General features: G+C 30.6%; 1 protein-coding gene across 2 annotated transcripts in view; it reads right to left on the bottom strand.

Annotated features, from left to right (window-relative positions):
- LOC113403857 (UNC93-like protein) overlaps positions 1-25,970 on the bottom strand; it is an 89,821-nt gene that overhangs the window by 22,020 nt on the left and 41,831 nt on the right. Inside the window, exon 2 of one of the 2 annotated variants that reach the window (XM_064220256.1) lies at positions 16,124-16,205. The exons of the other annotated variant lie outside the window; for it this stretch is intronic. The gene's annotated coding sequence lies outside the window, so the exon portion shown is untranslated. The remainder of the gene's footprint in view (positions 1-16,123; positions 16,206-25,970) is intronic. 2 annotated transcript variants of the gene reach the window in all.

Raw genomic sequence — 25,970 nt, 5'->3', positions numbered from 1 at the left:
TGAACCATAATATAACCGTAATTTGTAAGTTATCTTCGATAGACATGGTCTGCGTTACACTGATGGTCTATTATATTTGACATAGACGTATATATCATAGTATATTGATATTATACTATGATCTATACATCTATACTAATATTATAAATGGGAAAGTAACTCTATCTGTTACTCTTTTACGGTCTAACCACTGAACCGAAATTGATAAAATTGGTATTATAGTGTAGGCGGAACACCGAGGAATTACAAAGTCTATTTTATGCTTAACACCTGAAAATCAATCGATTAAACGCATGCAAAATTTGCCGTAAATAATACGTTATTTATATCTGAATAATAGACGTGAAAATAAAAACTAAAGTCTACGATATTTAGTATCAAATATGAATACGTTTCGATCAAAGACTAAAAGACTACATCACAAACATTGGAATACTAAACGTTTAAGTTTAACGCTCGCATCATCACGCAATATTATCGTTAATTCTTGTGACAATTAATCAGGCGGTTGCATCTGGTTGAGAGTGGACGGTATCACATCAATCTGACGGAGTACGGTTGGTCTGGATGGAATCGGTTATGTGTCGTTGCTCCCTCGTGTTTATTTTAAGACTCATTAAGAACTTGCCTGCGTACTGTCATTATGAAAGGTTGAGAATTTTCCTTGACCCAAGATCACATTCGGACGTTTGGAATTTAGGAGAATTTGTGCGCGCGCCAGACTGGTTGATTTAGATACAGTTTTGGGGATAAAGTGAGCGAGCTGTATGTATATATAAAAATACAAATTTAATATTTACAAAATTTACAAAAATATATTTTTGATTTTGATCACCATCAATGACTGGATGGTTTGAAATTAAGCTAAACTAAACTGAGCTTATACTATATTTTAATCGGATGAGCTTAGATCCATTCATCATTGTAACGTACACGAACGAACTGTAACTGCTTTTCGGGTTAAATAGGATTTCTATATTAATTACATTTTCATATCCAACGATAAATTGAAATCGTCGTGTACGATTCACGACCTTATTATTTAAATAGTGCATTGCAAAAAATCCTATCCTATGATTTCCGAATATTGTGTATCCTATCCTTATACTTGAATTTGTAGTAGTCCGTCTTGAGTGTAAATTTATATGTGTATATATATTAGCGAACAATACTTTTTGTGTATACATGGATGATAGAATAACAAGATTAATTACACTCATAAAACGGTTTAAGACATGTCGTTTCCCTTGCAACAGTTGACCGTTTAAAATATTCAAATGCAATCTGTTCTCAATGTTAGCGCTAACATGTGTCGATGAGTGTTTTTAATCCCGTCTACGTTCATTCTATCAATTCATTGAATGAATGGAATGACTCATGACTCATTCCGTAGAAGATTTGAAAGCGACACATTACGATCAATTGATTGATGAGCCGTAGCATGCAAGATCTAACCAATCAATGATCGTTTAATTAAAAACTTTCTGATTATTTTGCATATCAATACATAGCTAAGCGTAAAATCGTGCGAATTTTTATTTTATGGATTCGAAATTTAAATTTAAATTAGGAATAGGAACGAGATTTGACACTGTTCAAGTGTCAAGGAAACAATTTTTGATATCGTTTTCGTTCATTACGATGCATGTGGGAAAATACAAAATATATTTTTGACATTTAGTTTTTTTTTTTTTATCGATTCGTGATATCGCTAATTGAAATTAATCTCGTATAACAGCGGAACTTATTAAATTGGTATTTAACGACTGGACGCAATAAAACGTCTAAACAGCGAAGATTTTAAAAACATATACGTCATACGTACGCTGTTTTATCGTGTTTAAAATTGACAAGATACTGTTTCGAAATAACGTTTAGGCATAATTAAGGTTATTCGTTGGCAATAATTGTTCGAAACGTTGTTATATCATAGATGACTATGTTCTTAATTATGAACAAAATCTCAACTATCCTTTGAAAAATACGTGCTCTTGCGTTTTTAGCGCAATACATTTGAATAATTCCAAATATTTTTTATTAGTTCCCAATATCGATATGTAATGACAATATGCTTTGATTAGTGACATTAGAACAGGTCGCCCGAACGATTTTATAAAATATTATTTAAGCGCAGTCTAAATAGTATATATTACATACATTACATTACATTAGCAGCCTGTAATTTTCCCACTGCTGGAAAAATTAAAAATTAAAAATTTTCTCCCTTTGAGAAGAAGGTTTGGATCATATTCCACCACGCTACTCCAATGCGGGTTGGTGGAATACACATGTGACAGAACATCGTCGAAATTAGACACATGCAGGTTTCCTCACGATGTTTTCCTTCACCGCCGAGCACGAGATGAATTATAAACACAAATTAAGCATATGAAAATTCAGTGGTGCCTGCCTGGGTTTGAATCCGAAATCATCGGTTAAGATGTACGCGTTCTAACCACTGAGCCATCCCGGCTCTATATATATTATATACCATTTAAAATAATTTTCAAGAAACTGTTATCAAGCAAAATGGTGGATACTTTTGAATAATTAGAATTAGAATTAGCGTTACGTTTAAAAGCCACCACGCGACGCATAGAAGGAACAAAAAACGCCACGTGTTGAGATTAACATAATTATATAAGCAAATATAGTTTAATGTGTATTTTAATTGTATAATAAAGTTAGAACGATGTCAATACAAAAATACCACTTCATACTAAATAGTTGTCTAGTTCAGGTGGTTCAGTAGTTTGGTCGTGAAAGACAACAGATAGACAGACAGAGTTACTTTCTTATTTAAATATTAGTACGCAAATTTAAAATTAATAATTACTACAAGAGCATACCTAACTCTTTTTTGAAATATATTTCCGAATACCTACCAGAAAACATAAAAAGGTTTTTCCGTTTATTAATTCGACGTTATCCCACGCTTTGTTAGAGGTGAATAAATATACAAGAAACTTATTTTTTACTAACAAAAAATTGAATTCAAGAACATCCGTTCGTTACTTGTGTTTGGAGGATTTAAAAAAACAAAAACTGTTAACAGCTAAAATTTTATCGTCACTTGAAAACAATTAACTGATATTATAAATGCTTAAGTGTGTTCGGATTTTACACTAGTTGGGTTTTAGCAACATTTCGGATAAATCGATTAAGTCGGTGAATTACCCGGACAAATTAGAAATTAAATTCTTGTTTAATTATATAAAAAAAAAACTGAAACGACGAATAAATGACGGTCACATGACCGACAGTTTTTGTAATGTAGCTAACTCGTTTTTACGAAAACTCGTTAAAACAATACTATGATTTTTTCTTATTCGGTTATGTTACGTCTACTACTCGTATACGTAGACGTATTAATGAACGCGTTTACGTGACGTTCAATTGACTTGACGTTTGTTTGTTTGACGAGAACGTTTGTAACTAATTTAAGCTTAAACGTCATTTGTTTTTATATAGCATTATTATGCAATTATACCAATGGGCCTATTTGAGTACACTTTGTAGGCTGTTATCTTGTATCATCCCAGAACTCGCGACAAATATTTCTTTTATGTTTCGATAGGTGTAACTATTATTGACTTTAATTAATAAATTTCCCATTTTCAGCATTCATGGACATTTAAAAAAAAAATAGTGTATGTTCACTTAGGAGCATTGATGTTTTTATTATATGGCCAAGCACCAGTGTTTGCGCACACAACAGCCGTGGCCGAAATCGGTCAGAACGATATCATAATATCTAGGTTTAAAATAAAATGTTTCTATGCCTTGATGTACAAATTTTCATTAAAAGTCGAATAGATGGCGCAATAGTCGGTTTTAATTAAAATGTATAAAAAAACGTCGGTCATTATCGAGTATTTGTTGTACATTAAATAACTTATTATTTTCATTACAATAATCGTACGATAAATAAGAATAACTTAATACGCACCTACATTTATTTAAAGGTATTTATCTAATTAAAATTAAAAAGAACTGGCCGTGAAATAATTTATGAATAGATCAAAACAAAAAAGTGTTGATACAGAGGTATGTTTAGAACAATAATTGACCGTGGCTTGTTAAAATGTCGACAAGTAAATTAATTAGATATATTTATTACATATTATGTCTCATGGTTGGTGCGTACGCGGTATTGTGAACAGGCCCGTCGAAACTCAGTATGCAAGGGTTCAAAAAAACAAACGAATGCTAAGCATCGGGCACCTCGCAGATATTAGTAAAGTCGGAGACCATCGGTTAGGCGCTCAGAAAATCTTTTTTCGGCCGGTTCTTGTAGCAGAACCACGCCATTCATTGTCTATGGGCTAACATTGTTTAACATAAGGCTGCATTGAATCATCACCCATAATAAAATATTTAAAATAATATATATAATGTCAACATATTATTGAATATTACGTTTATATACTTTCTAAATTCTTGAAGAAGAGATATTATAAAACTGAATTGTCTTATAAAAAGACCTAATGTCATTTAACAGCTACTTGTAAAATAAATATAAATATTCATTTTACAAGAGTAACTCCCGTAACTTAAGGAACTGAATTTATAATTTACAACTTATAAGAACGCGTGGCATGGTTACAATAATTACCAAATCTCCAATCAAAGAACAACAACGAATATTTTTAGTAAATAAGTTTTAATTAAAGATAAATTTTAATTATGTACTTGATATATCTAACATATTTATGATATTATAAATTATAAAAAAGAATAAAAAAAAATACTTTTAAAAAAAATAATATCATTCAGTATTATGATATAAGATTTATAAACTGCATATATGTATCAATGAAATTATGTTACGTAATTAAAATATCAGTACTATTTATTTCGTATAAAATATATGTTAATACATGAAATTAACGAATCGTATCATTGTTATGTAATAAATATTAACCTATTAAGGTACAGGTTCAATAACATTTAGGAGACTCGGATCGTTACTACTTTTATATGTATTTTAAACTACGCGTCAGAGCGCGAATTGGAAACCAGTATTATTTATAAGAAGTCACTTCGTAACTCACTCGTAATATTGAAAAGCGACTTATTCTGATGCATATGTTCTTTATTTGTATTTTGTAACAATTTTTTTAGTCAGTATCGCTTATATTTCACGATTGGGTTTGTGTGTCGTGTTCGCGTTGTTTTATAAAATAGCTTTATAGCTGTGATCGGAATGTGTAACTAGAAAAGAATATAAATGAATAAATTATGAATGGTAAGTGTCCATAAAAAATTGGGATTCGAACTTTTACCATCATTCACTTGGTAAATCTTAGGATTTACATGTTTGGTTAGGTTAAGTTGGAATGGTATAAGTCCGAAAAAGTCGTCCCTTTACATGTCGGTAAATCTCAGGTTTTACTGGAAATCTTAAGATTTACCTTAGTTCGAGCTTTTACAGTAACATATATAATACACAAAGGAGGTTTAGCTAGTATTATATATATTAATACAAAGATAGTTCGAGTCTGGGGTTGGACCCCCGGGACTCAAACTATCTGCTTAACAAATATCATCTAAATCGCTTTAGCGGTTTAATCGTGAACAGGCAACAGACAGAGATACTTTCGCATTTATATTAGTATAGATTTACCTCACTTGTCACCAAACGATCTCACTTTACCGTACAGATAATAGACGCTGTACTTTTAATATTTTAATTTCGTTTAGCAGATATATAACCATTGAATAAAGTTAACGACGACTTGCAATATAATATGAATGTTTATTTAGATATATGTAGACACCAAGCCAAGAACAATTTTGAATATATTACGATATAAATACAGTTTAAAGTATGAGAGAATTCTATTGAACACGAAAATGCATAATAGCTATTTTAATATATACATTTGTCGTGTTATTATTGTTAATATTGTATAATATATCATAAGAATTTGTATAAATTATTAAAATAAATGTATTATGATTTATATAAGGTCAGGTGAATTCGAACCTTCTACCCCCGTAGCAACATCCGTTCATAGCGCGATAAAGCTGTTGGTAGTACCTATTTATATACGCAATTTTACTATGCGTCATGAATACGAATCCGTTTATTTTTATCTGAATTACTTTCTGTATCTTAATGCAGTCTACGCTTGGATCTAGTTAATCTAGTTTCCATCAAGAGAGCGCGGCTAGACTCGCCCAGTTGGAAATTACTTTAATTTGTAGTTTATTAGCAACTCGCCCCGGTGGCGCTCGACTTTTTTAGATGAAACCAGTGAAACAATTTTTTATATGAATTTTAATTAGTTCATAAACTCTTACTTATAAACAAATACACAGTTTCTTTTTAACCGTTTATAGCGTATCTACGCTGAATGTCAACAACCTCGGTACCGAGCGCTTTAACCGTTTTTCACGACGGTGTTTTATCCCATGCTCCATGTATCAAAGATTATGAATCTTCAAATTAAAATATGTCTCTATAAAGATCCGTAATATTTATCAATCCTGTTCATTTTATATGTTCATAGAGAAATTGTTGAAACACTTAACCTCGCATCGATGTGTGTCAGTTATAAGTATTTGTTACGCCAGTAAAGTCTCAGTGAAAGTCGATAAATTTGATTCAGTGTTTGAAAGTAATATGTGTTCAATCATGAAAAGTAGATAAATATTTTAAATATAAATGCATTTATCACAAAAGCCGTATAAAATAATTGAAAGTAAGAATGACGTATGACATTAATATTAAATTTAAATCGATTCAACAAACCTACGACATTATTGTGTACGTGGGAAATATTTTATTAAAAATTACTTTATTAATTTTAGAAGTTTTATTTAAATTTATAAATATAGTTCTACTGACAGGAACCGTCAAGAAACTTGATAGCTCCTTTCCAACAGTTCAATCACCTTAGATATGTTAATAAAATTAATCGAATTACTTTATAAATTAATAGTTAAAATAATCAATAAGCCACTAATCATTAGCCACCGAACATTTACTTGTATATATTTAAATATATAAGTAAATATATACAATATACACTATGAGTAAAAAATATAATAACGCTAACGCATAAATAAATCTGCGCCTTCTAAGCGAATTCCGTGTTTAAATCAATGGATTAAGATGTATTTTAAAGGGCATATAATAATCAAATACGCCCTTTATAGCTGTTAGAACATTCATAAACCGAAGAATACTACAATAATATGAAAAAAGAAATTATGATTTGCACAATCGCTTTATTCATTCATTTAATAGTTTTATTACAACTGTTAATGTTTAAGTCTTTTCATACAAAATTCGAACGACATGCGATTGTTCTTGATTGCTGAGCTAATTTGAATTCTTTGTCTATAGTAATAAAGTTTAATATTGAAGTGTGCTCACATTTGTTTTTGCGTGGAAAACCTGACGATATAATACTGAAAGTGCACATTACATCATACTGGTGTTTTACTTTGATTCCCGTCCGCTTCCGATTTGTAGATTCTTGAGGTGGCATTCTTGTGGATTATGAATTTGAAAATAGAACCGATCACTGATTCGTGGAAATTAATTTTCTCGAACTTAAAAACATCATTTAAGTAGAGTAAGTGATATGGCTTTTGTGCAAGCCCGTCAGGGTATCATAAGTTCTTAGTATTGTTGTGTGCCGCCTTGAAGGGTCTGCTAGTGTAACTACAAGTACAATGGCGATGGGTTGGTGGCGCAATGGCGTTGTTAATAATATTTCGTACAGCGCCAAATAAGTAGTCAACTAAACAGATGCCACCCAACCCTAAGAAGTACTAGGAGCAAATACTCATTGATTATTATTACTTATGTATAATGAAGAATGATAGACGTATACCTTTATTTGACTTATATTTGACTCAGTACATCATTAGCTGATTATTTTTTGTATAAAATAGGATATAATGGGGAATTATTTCCCGCCTCATATACAGTAGTCTGTATGAGACTAAATAAAAATCAATTTGTCAGAAATCTACCACAATAGATGGTTACAAAACATGCACTGATCAACTGAACTATTTACCAACTTCAAAGGCAACACCAGGCCGAGAGTAGAAGGTTATTACTCAACTAAAATAACACCAAATACATATCACCATTACGTTCGTGTTTTAACGTTCTATATCTAAACGATGTTTTCTTCATTACATATAAGGACTTTGAAAATATTATCTAACATTTTTTTTACCTGCTAAACGACCTTACACAGTACATTCAATAAATTAAAATATCCTTTTTTTTGTACTAATAAAATATTAATGACCGATACGTGAAAATTTCGTCTTGAATTTACATCGTGTCGTGATCGACAAGGTTGACTTTGAATTTTCCTTTTTAAACGTATACGTGACGCGAATAACAATATGACGTTTAATTTTATACTTAACGATTTAAATATTGATAAAGAGAGAGCGCACATACTAGTCTGTACATGAACGTCTAGGTCGTGTATTTCATTTTAGCAACCATAATTATCAGGAAACAAATGTTCACTTGGAAGAAGGCGCGAAGGTACTGGTATCAAGAACGAATACATTAATTTTTTTAATTATAAATGTATCGCGTCTGATTGCCGGCACGCGTCGAATGACATTCTGCCATATTCCAGCCGTGAAAAAGCATTATGATGTTCTATTATTCGATCCGTTAAAGGTTCTATATTAATAAATATTTAAATCAAAAAATCAAATAAAAATTGGTACGACGTTGTTTAGTGTCTTGACCAAGTAAGTAACAATGCTAATGTAAATTTTAACTGCGGTCTATCTCGGAGTAACGTGCAGCGCCATTGGTTAATAGTTTATGAATTATTTTTTGTTTCCGACTTTTTGAACCTCATCTAGACCTAAGAGGCTCTGACCCGGGTGAGATACCTCGATGCTCGTGCTTAGGACCCGGGCGGGCTAAGGAAAGGAAGGAAAAATGAGAAGACTGCTGACAAAAGGCAATCGGTGTCTGGGATCATATTGTAAAACCGTATACATTGCCCCAAAAAGAGTAACTGACCCTATACAGTCGAGTAGCAAGAGAAATAAGTTTGTGTTTGTTCCTTGTACCGATGTTATGAATATCGAAAACACCAGACTCTAACGTTACCTAATTAACGTACCCGGATTTGTACATTATGTTATTATATCGAAATGCTTATTGTTAATATAAATAATGTATTATTATAGAAAAGGTTTTTTTACGTGAACACATCCTTACATAACTCACTCAATTATATTATCTTAATTGATAATATCAATTATAGTTGAGATCTTACCTAAGAATTTATCCGATCAGTCATTAATATATATATTAGTATGCGAACACGGTACTCGTAATTTTATTAAAGTCGGTGCGTCATAAATCTATACATGGGTTGTATATATGTTTCTATTATCGTCAAAACACTCTTATACGTCATTAAGAATAAAAACGCGACGACCGCCATTCGAAACGTCCGGGGACAGATCAAACGCAGGACGTATCTAAATGAATGTAAAATACCGATAATTTTTTTATATGAATATCATAATAGTTCCTTAAATAATAAAACAATACAATTTTGTTTCACTAAAATTTTTCCTTAATCGTATTATTTTTATAATTCACATTATTAATTTAAAATGAATTCTGAATTTTTATAAACACTTTTCGTAAATATAGCGCACCGTGTTATAAAGGACACAATTTAAAGTTTATTCATCTGTTTCCAATTAGGTTACTGACGCGACTTGCGTGACGTACACTGTGACGTTAAGATCGCTAATGAATATACATAAGGGAGTGAGAATCATCTTAGACATGCGTTAAACCACAATTATTCAAGAGCAGTTATAAAAGACATATCAACAGACAAAAAACCGGTAACAATATCTATTGGTAATTTGTTTTTTAGTAAATATTATTTTTAGTATAGCAGTGTCATCCGCCATCTTGAATTTTTGGCGCCAAGATTTTGCTGATGTTATATAACTGACAGTGCAGTTGATTTGGTAAAGGTGATATCAGACGGTTCATTCGAGTGAATTTTCTTTTGACTGAATGATTCATTTTTCTTTCATTCCATGTTCACACGGCTTAGCTGGAATGGCGTAGAAAAGAACATTCATCCGTAGTTTCTTTCAATATGGCGTCGATTGAAGTCGTGTCTCTTGGAATAAGTTTAATTTGTGATCATTTGATCAAGGAGCTAAAAAAAAGATTAAGAAAAATGCGTTCGAGACAAAATGGCCAAATCCGAGTGAACGTTCACTCTGTGTTCAGACTGTTAATTTTTCGTTCATTCGGAGTGGGAATGAAAGATGCCGAATGAACCGACCCAACGTCGTTGGATCAATTCACTAATGAATTCATTCGGCACTTTTGTTTCACTTTGTGTTTAGACGTGTCACTTTGAGTGAAAGATGCAAAATGAACAAAATATGAACCGTCTGATTCCACCTTAATTATAAGTTACAACGGCTCTGTATGTATAGATGTTGTAGATAATTAGTTGACTAGTTCTGTCTCCTTTTTTCGAATGTAATATCAATAACTACAGAAAGAGACAAAACGCTTTTGATTTTATAATCTTTGCAAATCTTATTTTATATAAATGTCTCACGACTGTCCTTACCCGTGCACGTGACAAGTCATCGTTCTCTTGCCTGTATTATTATTGCATACGCGTAGACGAATTCAATAATCGTTTCATTTTCACTTTTCGCTCGGTTTGAACTAATTTACATGACAAAATTATGTTTGACGTGTAACTCGTTGTCTCGTTTTCACTAATTTTCATTTGATCGTATTACCTGTCTTAGTAATTAAATATAAATTTTATTATTAAATACGTATAACCTACATCATGGCTGTCATGTAGCGTTATTAAGTTGGTTTTATATTTAAATGATCTTGAGCCTTGTGAAATGTAAATGTAATAATAAAATACTAATCATAGCAATCGGGTTAATGTTGCTTTCGGTTATTTATCAGTCAACTCAAATATTAATTACAAAAAATTATTTAAATATTACCTTGAGACAATGTCTGTATCTTTTTTTTGTTATGGGCAAATTAATTTTTTAACCACGTTTAACTCCGTGACTCGATTGTCTAACTGGAATCATTTTATCAAAATAATTATATTGTAAAGAAAAACATACTAAATGTATGTATATATGAATTATAGCATTTATCGTATAATTATATTAAACACATAATCTCTACTATTAACATCGATAAATTCTATAAAAAGGCACGAAACTAAATGGTGTCTCATAATTAGATTCAATTACGCATTATTTAATCAAACGAGGATATCTAATCTTAGAACATTTGAAATGGTCTTCCCTTGTAGAGGACCTCTCGCTTAACCTATGTAGAGTGACCACAAATCTCAATTTATATAAACAGCTATCGAATTTTCCAGAATGTCACGGTTGGAAATATACTTTGATAATATAATTTACGTATATACTGAATAAATTTAATCGTTCGTGTAATTGGTATTCGTTTTAACAATAATAACGCGTGTTTTAATTAGTTCGGATAATGTAAATGAGCGCTTCTTTTAGTTCTTACACTCGGTCTATATTTTTTATCATATGTCCAATAATGTCAACCTTTCGCCCATTGAAATATCTCATAGGCTTGTAAGAAAACGAAATTAAAAATACGTTTATAATATTAAACAAATCGTACACATAAATCAACCGTTACGTGTATTTTTAATTTGGCTTCGTTTTTAATTAAGAGTAAATATTTCGACTTTTAGCAAATGTAAAAATGGTATTTAAGGAATGGTTATTGAAATTAAAAGGGCCTAAATAGATCTTATTTAGATAGCTGTAAATATTCGGGCAAAAAACGCTGTGTTTTTCGCTTCGTCTAACGATATGTCATAACAAATACTTAGCTTTCGTGTCTATTGCACTGTTCAAGATAGTGTTGAGTTAAATATTTCCATACAAGGTATTGCAAGAAAAATCAAGTGGATAAAATTCTGAGGCATTTGTATGCAATAAATAACAACAGCTGGGCGCTTCTAGCTAACAGCAGAGGCCTGACATGCAACCTTAGGTTATTTATGTATATATATAGTGTCGCACTACAAAAGAAGTAACTCAAATGGGCCAATTTTACTATCTTGGTGTGTTATCGCAGCTACGTTTGACACTCACCAAACGTCATAATACTTTACTAATGTGCGTGTACTTAATGGTCAAATCTCGGCGATTACATTTTTCGACGCGTTCTCCTCTTTGACCGTCTATTTAGTTATATAAATAATCAAAGCGAACAATGACATCCTATTATTTTACAAAGATAAATAATTGTTTTACAATTCGTCGTATCTTTATAACGAATGATGGTCATCTTAGCGAGCAATTGAATGACCCGATGACTCTTCCATTGTTTTTTTTTTTTTAATTGTGGTAATTTCCGCAGCTCGTTTCGTCGAATCACGCAAATATTACAAAATGAATGTAACAAACAATAAATAGATATTTATGTATGGGAAAATGTTATTTATAAATATTTTGTGCGTAGCGTACCTTGAAAAGTTTTGTTTCTTATTAACTAATATAGTAAACCGGCTTGCTTGACCGAAGATTTTTCCTCTTAAGAAAAAAGAACAAAGAAAGCAGTGGAGACCACTAAACCTTTTTATAAAGTTTTACCTTTCAGCATTTAGGAATATATGTAACCGTCACGTGTTTAATTTATCTTTATTTATATAACTAAACATTATCACAATGTCTTGTTAATTTTATACTGTGTTATTTAAATAAAATTTGTTTTGTTATTAAAGCACATATTTATAATTGACAAATATTTGTATGAGTCAGACATGTATTATCCACGAAATAGGCGTGTTTTGTTCTCTGTTTGAACGTTATAAATACCTCATACACATCGAGGCGTTTACCTATCGTATTCATCGACAGAGATTTGATCATCTTTATATTTCTAAGCAAAATAATGCCAAATGCATGGGCCTAGTGATTGGAACGCCTGGGTTGTGGGTTCAATTCTTGGATAGCACTGCTCAGTTATATGAAAAAATCAAATTATCCACAAGAGAAAATTCCTATAAACAATTACTATAGTAATTTTTATTAAACGGAAGTTAATTGAAAAAAAAATTGGGTACTTATATCCTTGGTATATTTTTGGATTCATAATATAATTCTAATGAAGTCTATTGCCTTTTAGTTTGTAAATGAATATGTAATATTTGATAAAACATTAACACTATTTGTGTACCGAACTGTTTTATATTAAATGGCAAAGATTATCGTGATGGTAATTTATCCGGTCAATATTTAGCAGACACTTGATAACTAGATCGTTATCAGCGATCGGGTGATAACTACTCGTGTCAACAGCTTCCAAATGATAAATTAAATTTATTTTAGCAATTTCGTATATTTGATAATACAAATTTAATTCATTAACATATTACATATTATAGTGAAAGATGAAATATATATCTCAATGAGTGGAACGGTAAAAAATGATAAAATATATTGATATTAATATTGACGTTTCTTTGTTAACAATTATAAATTGTTAATGAAAACAATAAATTAGGTTTAAATAAAGATTTAAAATTCAGCGATGCATGTCGTTCAACGATTAACGCTCGGTCGTATAATATGCCAATCACGATGCAACGCAAGTGTGAACGCCACTCTCGTATAAGGCTTCAAATTGCTAATACACTATCTTTAAGGCTGTCGTCCACGAGATGTGAAATTGAATGATGCGTTTCTTTAACACAATTAAAACCTACAATTTAGTCTACATTTGACACTTTGTATACTCGTTCTAAATTATATCAATAAAACAATCTTTTCTTTTTATTCAAATAGTGTTTTACCTTTGAATGGTGAAATGGTTCTTATTCGGAGTGAATTCCACCGATAAACGGGCGAGAATCTCAATATTCATCAGTGAATTAGTAAAAATTACAATACATTCAATCAATTTAAACACAAAACCCAGCAGTCATTTAACCCATGCATTAATATCAGTTTTGTGAAGTTAATTTAGTGACCTGTATACTTCCCTAATAAACACACCTTTTACGAGTGTATTATTAATATCGGACTAAAGTTAGCGCGTTCAACCGTAAACATTACCAACATAATAATATTGATAATGAAATAAAAACATTATACGTAGACTTAGCAACTTTTCTTCTTTTATCTCTAACTACCCGCGGGCAATACCGGTCCGGACCGGAGCAGCGAGCTGGACGCGTTCAATATCTAGAAGGATGTTCGTTGCGCTTTATTTAAATTCACTATGATACGTTCTTTGCTAGAGATTAGAGTGTAGAGGTTTCGGTTAGTGTTTTTATGTCTCTATGTATTTTTTATGAAGCTTCTCAATACGGTTGGAACTCGTTTAGTAATTATTGTATTCGTCGTAACTTGGTACGGAGTGATACTGTATAAAATACATGAGTACGTAATAAAATGTCGTCATACGATCATGAAATCCATTAAACGTAACATTGAGCTCGAATGTGTCAATATTTATTAAACGATGAACGTACCTATCTGTCTATCAGCCCATATAACAGTTCATTCATCTTGACCTTCTGTCGCGTTCCGTTATAAGCAATTATTGCATGGAAGTATTGCTATTTGACGGAGCCAAGGTGAATCAGTGGATAATATGAGTGGATCTTTGTGCTAAATCGACAATCGCGTTTAAACACCATGAAAGATTACCTCGTGAATCTGCTGGATTATAATTATAACGTTCTAATATTATAGCCATGCATTTGGTGAGTGGTGAGCATTATACTGTTGGGTAACGCGCTGTATGCAAAACGCGATGGTGGTCCAGTCGCAATTTTAATGATCGTTAATCCCAACAATAACCATAAAATGTTTTTTTTTTTCAAACAAATTAATGATAAACATCATGCAGACGTTGAAGATATTTTTTTTATACACATTCGTTTTTTGTGCTAAGGAATACTTAATATATTTTAACGCAACTCTAAATAAGCTATAATCTTGATCTATATTAATAGCTTGCAGATGTATTTTTTTTTCAATTAGGTATTTAAATTTATATAAATTTTATTATCTATAACATTATTAATTTACTTTTTTAGTAAGCCTGTAAATAAATTTCCAATTTACAAATTGAATTGTAAAGAATCATTATACTCCTAATTCCAAATTCAAATTAATTTTGTAATATATTTATGACATTTAAAAAAAAACATTTGCCTTTATTTGTTAATTATATATAAAATTTTAAGTAGCCGTCGTTACTAAATGAAAATAATAAACAAACCAGTTCGTTAATCGTAATTGGGTTGTTTGTTCGTTTGGGTATTTCGTGAAAAAATTTACATGGGGTTGGATTATTTTTAAGAAATATTAACCAACCGACTCTTGGTAAAAGAGATTTTATTCAAACATAATTATAGTGTCTTTCTTTGGTTTTTTTAAACCATACATTTTGGTATTCTTTATAATTTTACAATTGCATATTAATGTAAGACAAATAATAAAGGGAGAACCGAATATATTTATAATTTTATATTCAGCGTTTTTGATTTGAAAATGATATTTTCGTTTGTATATCAATTGCGTATACATTTTGTTTCAAGGTCGCTGTCCCCGGTGAGAGCTCGGCCTTGCCTTGCGTTCATTCGGTTGCAGACTACCGGTTATGTGGTTTTCGTCCAATTTAAATTTCACTATTAAAGGATAACTGGTTACAAAAACCATTATCAAAACAGTTAGAACAAGCGAGATTATCTGAGACGGGTTTTGAGTGCAGCTAAAATATTACTCTTAGAATATATTTACTGTTAAAATTTAATTATTTTGTGTTCTTTCCTTGAACTTTCTTTATTAAAATGGATTTAATAATAAAATTTATTAAAATAATAAATGGAATAAAGACATCGCCAACATAAACTTCACTTATTTATTTTTTGTTTTTATTCAACTTATAAAAATTTAATGCCAGATTTACTTTAAGCATAAAAGTTCCTTTATAATTTGACATTTTATTATTCCATATTTTGTTATGAATTTAGAATAATAAAATAAAATGTAATAATAAGTATTACACCGTTGATTGCTATTAAAAACAGTCAATACATACTACGTGTTTGTAGTTATCGTCGCTACGTAGAATCGCCGCCGGGTCGCGACGGGTCCGGGCGAGTGGCAGGCCAGCCCTCGCGCTACAACGAGACCAAACTATAAGTGCTACGCAACGCAACGCAACGCAGCGCAAAGCAACCGCAACGCACACCTTACACAATCGCTCGCAAATGTGACAATCGCAACGCTTAACAGTACAACAAGAAATTGATTACAAAATTTTATTAATAATATGTAAATAGTTTTAACATTTTTACCAGTCGACATTAGATCATTTTGATGATTATTATATTGTAGTATGGCCTTAAATAATACTTACTGACGTGGTGCGTTTTATTTTTTCCTCATTCTTACGTCCCGTTTTATTTTGCATATTAAAAGGCTCTTATAGTACGGACGACGAAATAACTTTGAATTAATTAGCATTTACCGAGACTCGCCCGTTTTTATATAAATGTATTGAGGCGACGTAAACGTAAGGTCGCATTACATACATACAACATACAAAATAATATGATATTTTATAGAAATGTAAGTAATAAATATAATACAGTAAAGACTTTATTTTGACAATTATTTTGCAAATGCTTCTATCAAAAGTCAATCGTTGGAGCTACATTTGAATTGTTTTTCTATATTTCAAAAATAAATTGCTTAAATTTGTATATATATATTAATTAAATTGAATTATTTTTCAAATTTAGAAGAAACAAAACGGGTAATATCCACCTAAAAAAAGGGAGTTTCTAAATAGGTTAATCAATGACGGAGGACGAAATCGGTAAAAAAAAAAACAATACAAGTTCATGTCAAGTTCAATATCCTCTTTGGCCCTTTATGACCAAGAGCAATTAATAAAAATATATGTTACATAATATATATAATATCAACGGATTTAATACCGGAAAAATACAAGTTTTCTTAATGAAATAGTTCAATGTTAAAAATTTCAACAAAAAATATAATCATAATTCAACATAGGTATATGTACATTTTGAATTGTACATTTTGTTGTTAGAGTGGAAACTGGACACAGTCGTTTCGTACGGCGTTATTTCAACAATCTAACTCAGTGTCTCTGCCAAGGACTCGCTTTGTGTGAACAAATCAATGCGTGTAAATGCCATTTAATATTGAATATTCATTGTATTGAGAATGGATCGAAACGTTGGCCTAAGCGATTATACAAATATGTTTAAAAGGTTAATGCAAACAGCTTTTGTATTTGGCATCAATAAACGCTTGGCACCTAAATTTCAGTTCCCTAAATAAGTTGATAACTCAGATATGCGTATAATAGTTAGTAAAGTTTAAATATAAAATATAAATATAAAAAGCTAAAAATAAAATGTATGAAGCTTATTTCATATTACAAACACGTGTAAAACTAAGCTACGTAGCAGTATATATATGTAGTTAGATATATTAGAAGTCATTATTCGTATTGCAAAAATCTTAGAATTTATAACAATTTGGCAGCTTACTATTATATTACGATAACAGAATATTAATTAATTTATATATTATTTATATACAATATACATAATAGAATTATGAATACCTATTTCTCTTTAATTTTTCATCTTGGTAATCGGAAAAATTTAGCTACCTGTCTTACAATTATTCACCGCGGTCAATGTTTTTATAGTAGCTAGTGTTAATGGTTCTTATGTAAAACATAATGAAATTATATTTTTTTAAATACTAAATACACAACGAGTTTTGTAAACAAAAATAGGTATGGTTATTGAAATTCAACATGCAATTTTATTGTATGACCGTGGCGTATGAGACGGATGAATCTGGCTTATTTCCAATTTCCGATAATTTTAATAAGTATAAAATAATGGCAGATACACGTTGAATAACAAATATATCCTAGTTTGTATAAATATTTGAATGACATACGTATTTCAAACTCTATCGAACATCGAGGTTCTTCGTTTAAACGTCAGATGCATTGAAAATAAATGAATGTAGAAGTAAAATGTCTCAAGTGCATGTAAGCCCGTAATACTTATTTGAAATAATACATTATACGAAGCTGTTTTTCGAAATATATTATACATATTTATCGCGATATGTGTTAACTTATAAAAAAGAAGGTTTTAATAGCTTATTGATTCGAGAGAGTAATTCGTGTCTATTACACGAAATACTATTTACTTAAAAAAATACTTACGAAAAAAAAATGCAGTTATTTGTTAATATTTCATTATGTTGCATCAACAACTCATAAGCAATTTTAAATGAGACACATTTGTTTGTAATACTTGAAATTTACTCTCTTTTTTTTTTTAAGATAACTCATGATTTCTAATTTAATTATTTACGATTTTTATAATTCATTTAATGCACTTGTATGAAAGTTAGCAGCTATATTTTGTAAGAAACAAATGCAGCTACATTTCGAAAATCAGCCATCGAAGCCGAACGCGTAAAATTTTTAAACCGATTCACAGTGAAACGATACATTGTACCTTAAATAGTATTATTATGACAGCAATTTTATCATCTCAACATAGTATGCAATATTAACTAAAATAAAAATGATTCTCACTGATTTTAAAACTATACTTTTACTAGTCCTACGTACAGTTTGAGGTTAGAAGTTTGATCGAATACGTAAGCACTCGCTTATTATGAGGTCAAATCAAATGAGTTTTGGGAAGTAAATCCGATACAAAGAAAAACAGCGAAGTACCCTGAATACAAATGACAGTAAATCATATTGATTTTTGGCTCCTTAATGTACCTTCCAGTATCAAACAAGATTTAATAAATAAATATTAAACCATTCCGCCACCTTCAATGTCTATGCAATAAAGTCTTGGCACACGTTATAATCTGAATATAGTTTTAAGATTTATGTAGTTATTAATATTTATTTGAATATCATACACCTGCTTAATAAAATCAAACCGAATAAACGCCATAGCTACACGAACAAAAAATCGCATGAGCAAAATAACGCTAACAAGAAACTGATAAGTGTTCACGTGATTGAATATATGTAATAATTATAAAATCATAGGATCGGCTGCGATGAGGTCGGTTCTTGCCTTGCGACGTTTGTCAAGGTCGTAGCCGAATTTTTTAAAGCAATGAGAACCTAAACCGGATTTAAATGTTAATTTTTTGCATTACATCATCAATTTAGAAGATTCGTTAGATGTAATCTGTTCGTTCGTTAAAAGTCAACGGAATGCGACGCACATGTGCGCAGGTGCGCTTCGAATTTCAACCAATCTGTAACCAAGAATGACATCCGTATATATCGTGTACAAAAATGACCGATAACGGCTGTATCAAATCAATCAAAGTTATACTATACAGGTATCTCTTTTGTACTTTGATATTTTGCCAAATTTATGCAAACGAAACTGATTAATTTAATACTTTACACCCCGTCGACTTTTATTAATAAGATCAACATATTTTTATACTTAGAATTTATTCAGCTAAATCGAAAAGAAACCGTCGTACGTCGTATTGAAAAATTACATCAATTATACTAAAACTTGGCGTCGGTGATTCCTATATTAGCGAGAATATATATAAAAAATATACTCAGTTACGACTTAAGCCGTTGGAAAAATGGTTTTGAAAATATTAATAAAATGCATCTGTCACGTGACGCGCGGCAGACGAGAAGCATAGAACGTGATTGACAATAGAATTATAATAAACGAAAAACCGGTAAATAAATATGATCGAGAATTAGTAAAATAGACAAAAACTTAGAGTTTCTTCACTAAAATAAAAATATGAATATTATTTTTCTCATTATTATAATGATATATAATACATATCACTCACACCTAAAGTGTTAGAGAAGGACACGACGAAGAGAATATCATGACGTTTGCCGTCACGGCATACGAATCGGTATCACTTCAATACGCGCTAAAGAAAGGCGCTTGAAGTAATAAGTAGAAAACGTACTTGCAATAGGTAATCTGACAATTATTAATTTCAAAATCCCTTTCAATAATAGTTTATTTAATTGATAGATTACACTTGAAGTGTTTCTTCGCGGGTGTCTGCTACCAGCTTTAAACGTTTGTAACAAGTTTTAGGATGTTACTATGTCGTCTTTTAATTAACTGTGCTTATTCATTTCTTGTAAGATACTTAATATTTTTGTAAATATTTCATAGGTTTTACTTAGTGAATAATCTTTAACCTTATTGAAGACGATCACATAAACAATATGGAACAATTACTCATTGTCCAAACTCCTCAGTAATTTTACTATACATTATCAATTTCCAAAATAAATACGTGTTAAACTTGGTCCTTCCCTAAACATATTCTCCGAGACCTAAGAAACATTGTGAATGTTACACATTTAATCTTAAATAGTGTCTATATTCTTTGTGTAGATATTTATTCAGTACATTAAAGGATATAACTTATAACGTTTTCATAATTAGAATGTTAGTTAGATGTTGAGTTAAGTATGTCACGTCCAAAGAACATTTCAGTAAGACCAGCACGAGTGGTCGTATATCGACGCCATAATAAATGAAATGCAGGTTGCGAGTGCGGAACCATGACGCTCTGTGCATCGCTGATAAAACTTAGCTAGACGATTTATGACAGTAGTTAGTTCCGCTTCTCAGCACCAACTGAAAATACGTGATGTATGTATGTTTACAATAACTTGCCACAGCTTCCGCTAGGGCTGGACGTGTTTAAGCGTCCATTGATAAACAAGTTTCTAGAATTTTTATATTTACTGCATTTCGATAAAAAACATGATGGATTATTTAACTTTTAATGATGATTTATTTCGTGTTTTGTTCCTTAAATTTATTTTAGCCGTCGTTAATATTTACTTATACGTATTTATTTTGATTATATGTTATACTAAAAACGCATGTCGCAGTATCTCTTTGGAGCTTAAAAAAATTGTGCATGCAATATGTTTATATTAGATAATGAAAAACGTTTTCCATTAGGTATTTTATATTTCTTTATTATTATAAGGCACACCAACGATAAAATCATAAGTAATTCCTATGTGTTCTAACTATGAATTATAAATATGTACGAATATGTTGTTTATATGCAAAATATTTACAGGAAGACGTATTGAAACTTTCTCGTTACAATTATTAATTTAATATTTGAATTATTAGTATAGCTTAGTTCAATTGATTTTAACAATTATTCATATAACTTTTATGCAATTCAAAAGATCGTACAAAACATTATTATAGAACGCAAATCGGATTTTATTAAAAAAGTAATATCTACCAGGTTTCGTTAGCGTATTAGTGTACTATATTTATAATGAGCGTACGTTGTAGTATACATGGGTAGGTATTTATGAGTGTCAAAATTATTTAATTTCCTGCGATAAAGCAAATATGGGCGACAAATACTAGATCCATTTAAATCCATCCAATAATTTCCTTACTTTTTTGTGTAGACGTCTCGTGAGGAAATAACTTGACAGACCGACAATTGTGCTCAGACGTATATACACCGTCACAATTAAACTTTTCAAAATACATTTCTTGTACTGAATTACAAGGCCGTGTTGCAATTTTATTATATTTAAATATATTATATACAGTGTAACGAATTTATTAACAGTGATTGCTTTAAATATTAAGCATTACTTTAAATGCTCAATGCCATTATTTGTATTTAAATAATAATAAATAAAAATATGCATAGATAAAATAGTTGAATACCATTTTACTCCTCCGTTTATCAAACGATTAGTTTTTAATTCATTGTCTATTTTCAGTGCTACCAATAAAAAAGTTGAAATTAATTGTAGAATAAATAACATACAAATAAACCAAGTTTTCCTCAAATTTTCAATTTAATGCGTACAAGACATTTAAATGTTCAACGTAATTATTTGTTATTTAAAATGGAGTTTGTTAGTAATATTAAATTTAACCTGTTATCCTACTAGTGAATTACCTTATCGTTTGGGGCGATCGCCAATAGCGTATAGTAAGAAGTATATAACACGACTAAGTTCAGACGAAAATCGAATCAATTTTTTATCTAAATTTATATGCAATTTTTTTTTTTTAAACTATCGAATCTCATTTCTCAATAGTATCATAAGCGTTAGCTATTCTTCCTTTCCAAATGACGATGTACGTAATATGTTCCAAATCTTCATCTGTTCTTTTTCCTCACGCCTATTCGATGATTTCCTACGCCGTTACGCATAATAAATTTAAATGCTCATTGAAACTTTTAATTAATTTGATCATCGATTACGACCTACGTGCTCTATCTATTAGACTATCCACTCTTATTGAAATTTAATAAAAATAATATTAATATGTCATGAATATTTCCAAGTATTTATGACATAAATTGTATTTTTAATCTATTAATTAACATCTTCATTAATATTGTTGAATGTTTGAGATGCATAAAGACAAAATAAACAATGTTTTATTCTATTGATAATAGTCAGGAGTTTATTTGTATAAGATTTATAACACTATTCGAAGGCAAATTGTATTTTAATGATGTAATGACAACACTGAAATAGTAGCGTTTGTAGAGACTTATACATACTTATATATTTGAATTTATAATATCAAATAGCGCATTATAATTCTATATTATATGATAACCGTCATTTGGACGTAAGCCTTATGAGAACAACCCTTAAAACTTAAGCGAAGCCGAGGGAGACAACTATTAATTAAATACAAATGAATTTATCTTGAAAGAATATTCATTCGAATGTAGCCTTTTTTTTAAAACAAAACGGGAAGTGTACAAGGTGGGTCAAGTAATGACTACAATTACAACTGATTACAACTGTCCTAGGTATAGTTAAATTTATGAATACGAAAATCACGCTGTATACATTGCATGAGTTTTAAAAACTATAGACAAATAATAATCTATTTTAACCTCCAAACTTAAGTATCACAGCGTGAAATATAAAGACGAACAAAGAACCAAACTTTCTTTATAAGTTGCTTTTTTTATGTCGTAGGCAGGCAGACTGGCGAATGGATCACCTGAGGGTAAGTTTTCACGACATTCTCCATATTACCAATGCGTCAACAACCTTGGGAACTGAGATGGGTTATCTTTTGTGCCTGTTTGTGTGCGTGAACACAAAACTTGTTGTTGGGCGATAGAATATATGATCAGTACTACCCAGTCGAGTTGCGCTATCCCCTACCACAAAGTAAGTTAGATATGTCTTGTCAATATAGTATAAAACAAAATCTCTTTTGTAATTCTAGATCGGTTTGAGTAATTTGTTTTGCGTGCCTCATCTCGGAGAAGTACTGTTTATTGACGATCATAATTGCGCGATACACGAAACGTGTCGAGGTGAAGTTGATTATAAAATAATTAGTGTATTCGCAATAAATGTACGATTACACTTGATTTCCATAGAATTATTTGATTATACAAAATTTAATACACGGTGACATTAATTTGACAAGTGTTCCTGTAATTAATATTCATATTACAAAGCTGGACAGTTTTTATATTTGAATACATTAATGTTCACTTATATTTTATGTTCTTAGTCGCTGCTGCCAGTCATATTCGATGTGCTTTAAATAAGAAAAAACGATCAACGGAATTCAACAGTTAATAGTCTATAATCCATGGCAGATCCGGCGTCAATTGTCGTAATCTCATAAGTTCAGTCATTTCACGAGATTGAAAGAAAAAAAAGGACATTATAAATATATAGATATTTACGTTACATTACGTTTATTAAGATGGTTAAAAGGTCTATTATAACTTATCGCAGCTTAAGATCGGACTATAAACGTCAACGAAATTGTTACTTAAATGAGTCACTGGTTATATTTCTAGTTTATTTTCTTCGTTTTGTTTCGCTAATTTAATTACGAAATAATGATATTAAAACATTATACAATTGCATCGAATATAAATTATGTAAAATAAATATCTCAAATAGATAAATATTTGGTCTGTTTTTTGGTTTTTATTTTTCCCTCCTTTTCTTTCCTTTATTCTGCGTCAATGAAATTCAATCGTACCAACCTTCAAACACTGAATTGACATTTTATGAAATAAATGACAGTAAATAAAAAAACGTTAAAACTATTTATTTTTAATCAAACCTGTCATAATCACTTATCACGTATTATAAGGCAGAATCCTGTGCAATCTTCCGTTTATTTATATGATTTTCCTTAATCTTTCAATTATCAATTCGTTTCAATAAATAAATCTTTTATTGCATAATAAAATAAGGACGATAGGGCTAGTCTAAAAAGTCATAAAATTATCTAGTACATGTCTTATATTAAAGAAATGGCAAGGACAAGTATTTTGTATTACAGTTTTTTTTATACATATTAATATAGAGAAAAGAAATGAGTGTACATAGGCTGTTTACATTGTCAAAGTTTGCACTAAACTAAAGCTAAAATGTTGCCATTAAAAAAATTCGTCAAAAATCCTAATAAGCATAATTCCATAGAAATATAAAATCACTTTGAAGCGTTGAAATTATATTTATTGCCTCAAGTATCCTGTAATTAATCATAATTAATCATATCTCGGGACATCTGGACGTGAGGTGAGAATACAAAAACAACCTGAGCGGGATTCATTTGCAATTCGAAATTATAATAATATAGAATATTTGAGATTTTTTTCGCTTTATTAGTGAGACAAATACAGTGTGATTGACGGAGAAATAAACACTCAGGCAGATTTTCTAGCATCCTTTATGTTTAAATCCAGAGCGGGAAACATTTAAATTAGTTTATACAGACATACCACATTTAAATAAATAAAAAAAAAAACTATTTGATTGTACGTGTTCAACTCTGTCTGTGAACTGCTTGTGTACTGTCAACCTTGGTATATTGGTTGTTGTGAATTTATTAAAGGTAATCTCTTCTTAGTACAAGTTAAGTAATATTTCGTGATACGATGATCAGTGAGTTGCTTTGTACGAATATAATAGTGAATATATCAAATTTCGTATATATTTTAACATATTTTTAATCAGCTGTCTGGCTTCCTGCATACTAGAAAAGACCAACCTTTATCAACAAGAGGTCGTCTCATGTCAGAAATGACTAGACATTAAAATCAAAATCAAAATCAAGAAAACATATTAATTGAATATTGAATATGACATAATTATTTGGTATTTGATCTGAAATTGATAATATTTTTTTAACTTAGCGGCTCAACAACGCGTTCGTTGGTGAGGAGCCAACTTATCCCAGGGAACGCATTTCTCAGTAAATTAAAGTTAAATACACGAAACAATATCGACAAGCAAGCAATGAATGTACTATTTCTACTATTTAATGCTATTAAAACAACAACTTATTTTTATCACGCAAATTTACGACAATAAAAAACATTTTGACACGATTTCCATCTGATGAACGTCGATATGAATAATTAGTTTACGTTTATAAGGACAATGTACTTAATTTACATATACGGGTCAAGGATCTTTCACGGTTTCCGCATCATGTCAATAATAATGATTACAATCACGAAGAAAACGAAGTTATCTAAACACGTATTTACATTCGGAGTAATATTGGAAAACATTCGCGTGCATGGCGAAATATTATAGCTGTGCCGCATGTAAATATCCCTTCTAATCAAAGTTTAATGATTCTTAAGGCCGTGTTCAATCCAGCTGTTCTCATCGCGACTCTCAATGTTTCATTCCGCGTTCATCTGGTAATAATTTGCGATGTACTGTAATCAATTATATGTTTAAGTGGTCTCCGAGGTAACGGTTGGTACACAGCACGCCACCTAACCGTTATTATAATCATATTTTTAGTTATATACGTCCTAACAACAATGTTTTGTGATAATTATTT

This window comes from Vanessa tameamea, chromosome Z, assembly GCF_037043105.1.
Source record: "Vanessa tameamea isolate UH-Manoa-2023 chromosome Z, ilVanTame1 primary haplotype, whole genome shotgun sequence".
NCBI classification, from domain to species: Eukaryota; Metazoa; Arthropoda; class Insecta; order Lepidoptera; family Nymphalidae; genus Vanessa; species Vanessa tameamea.
This window is presented reverse-complemented; position numbering and strand designations above follow the sequence as displayed.